General features: G+C 45.3%; 1 pseudogene; it reads right to left on the reverse strand.

The window, feature by feature from the left end:
* Positions 1-383: 383 nt before the first annotated feature.
* LOC101564382 lies at positions 384-1,832 on the reverse strand (annotated as a pseudogene).
* Between the last annotated feature and the right edge of the window lie 874 nt (positions 1,833-2,706).

A 2,706-nucleotide genomic window follows, 5' to 3' on the forward strand; every position in this document is an offset into this window, starting at 1 on the left:
TTTCAAAAATACATCACTGATACTAACATTTATGAGAAACAGGTCCTAAATGGAGCTAAAAAAAAAAAAAAAAAAAACCAACAACTTAGTGCAACAATTTTGAACTTATAAACCTATGTAAATGGTAGACATTAATTTATTCATAATCTTTTCAGTTTGTAATATTTGTTCATCTTCCCATGGAATCCTTTTCAATATGAAAAGAAGATAAAACACATTGCAACCCTGCAATCTGCCAGCGTGCCTCGTTTCCATAAACTGCGTGCCAGACTATGGGACTACGTAGCAAAGAGTCTTTAAGAGCATTTGGTTGGGAGAAATAGAACAAGCAGACCCCAGGGAAGACTGGGCAAGCTCAGAAATTGTGTTCCATCCCCGAGCACTCAGTAGTCCTTGTATGTTTTCTTACCTACCACAGTCCCACATTGTTCCGCAGTGTCAGGCTGCCCTGTCTGAAGCCTTCTGCAGTTCCAGCGTCGCCCACAAGGAGGCAGCATCTTCGATTGGTCACATTAGCAAAGTGACAGTGTTTGGAATGCCCACACCCCTCGTGCCAAGAGTGTGAGGCCGTGTTGCGAAGTGCCGCTGGAAGGCCTTAGGCCCTCGGTAGGTGTGGTTTACACAAATCTCACAAAGCAGTTGATATTCAGGCCATGCAGCTTATACAGCCAGTAGGATGGGTTTGCCATCTCAGCCCAGGGGCAGCTTTCTGGGGTTGTAAATGATCTCGTGCCCCTCGTCTCCACTTTCACTCTCACTGATCTGCTCCTCCTCCTTCTCTTCACTCCTCTCCTGCCCTGGCTCGCTTGCCTTGCACATTTTCATGAGTGAGCTGTCGCTGATCCCCAAGAATCTCGACATATTCGTAGCTCTGGGCTTCTAGGAAAGCAATGTCTTCCTTCCTCTCAGAACCTCGCTTGGTGTTCTTTGATTTGGGGTTTTTGACAAGTAGGGACGTGTCCGGTGATTCCAAGGACTTCCCTTTGGAACTAAATAACTTCTGGACTCGCTCTTCAAGAGTGCCGCTGCACGTCAGGCCTAAAGCTAAGAGTGAAGACTTCAGTCTGTCTAGACCTAGAGAGGCCAACTCCTCCCAAGAGGAGACAGGTCAAGACAGGCGCCAGCATGGGTTAGGGCGCTGCGTGTCTGTTTTCAGCCATCCGGGAAAGGTGCTGTTCTTCCACTTCTCAAACTTGGTCTGTATCTTCCCGAAAAGCTCATTCTGGTCTTGAAGGGGCTTCCCTCTGTCCTGTAATCCTGAAGATACTCAAGCGGCATTTCAAGGTACCTCTTGTACTCTACATTCTTCCTTTCTTTAAGAATGTCAAATAACTGGTCAAAGATTGACAGCCGTGTGCTACAATCCAGCTTCTTGTCGCCTTCAGGGTAACGTCCTTGAGGTAACAGTCATGAAGCCCGAGCTAAGGGCCACATCCCCCTTCATCTGTGAACTCCACCAAGTTCTGTGCCTCTTCACTTGGATTCTCTCGCGCTTTCAGGAGCTCCTCAAATTCCACTGACGGGGCACACACATCTCATTTGGGCGCATCTGGTGGAATTCCTTTATTTGTTTGAGTCTGTCAGAACTCAGCAAATTCTTTCGGCCCTGATATAGCGTGGAGCTCCTCCTTTCCTAATTGCTTATGGTCGTACAAATCCTTCCGGTTCCCACTGACAGCCACATGCCTACCGTGCGTGGCCCGAGTGCGGTGGTCGGAACTGATCTGGTCCCGGAGGGTGGACTTCTTAGTGAGCCTCTCCCTAGCCATTGCGGCCACGAGCCGTGCCTTCTCCTCATGGGACCGCTGCTGATGCTCTGCAATTGTCTCCATAGTTCCTCGGCGGAGGCGCAGTTCAGACCTCAGACCAGACCGGAAACCTCAGTTTGTAGTATTTTGTTACGACAGCCAGAAAGGATGAAACTAGTTGTTGCACATATTTATATTTCTGATATTTCTATATTTTTGATCTTAGTTATTTTGATATTGTCTTTTTTTACTTTATAAGTATGCCTTATATATTTAAATTTATAAGTACGTGTTTAATAACTTTGTCTATTAAATTCCTTATAGTTCTTTCCTCATATGAATGGAAACACACACACGCTGCCCCTTGAAGAAGCTCAGTACTAGAGGAGACGAGGCACCATGAAGCCAGAAGGAAGTGCAACTGAATCAGGGGATTGTCATGTTGCTGTGGTTGTGATAAAGAAGAAACACAGAACGATTTGAGAAAGTGAGTGACAACTCATAAAGACGTAGATAAGGTGGTGCATAAAGGACAGCGTGATTAGCTTCAGAGCAAGAAATGGAACCTTCCTAAACATAGAGCCACAGGCAAGGTGGGATGCTGACTTAAAAACTTGTTAGGGGTATGACAAGTTTACAGTTCAAGCGCTAATTGGGAGCATATCTGTGAATAGACGCTAAAGAAGTGCAAAGGATCAGAGGCTGCCCGAAGCAGCCGCTGAAATCTTCCACAGTTGGTGTTACCGGGGTGAGTTATGTTGGTCAGGGTCTCTAAGAAAGAGGAAGAGTCAGAGAAAGAGGGAAGCAGAGAAGAAGAGAAAGAATAAATGGGCACTTAAGTAAAAGAAAGTCATGTAGACTAAGCCAGAGAACAGAACATATATAAAAGTATCACTCAAATACAAACATGACTTTTATTTTCTATCAATTTATATTATGTTATTTGCCAAAACACACT

This window comes from Octodon degus, unplaced genomic scaffold, assembly GCF_000260255.1.
Source record: "Octodon degus isolate 3935 unplaced genomic scaffold, OctDeg1.0 scaffold00143, whole genome shotgun sequence".
Taxonomy (NCBI): Eukaryota; Metazoa; Chordata; class Mammalia; order Rodentia; family Octodontidae; genus Octodon; species Octodon degus.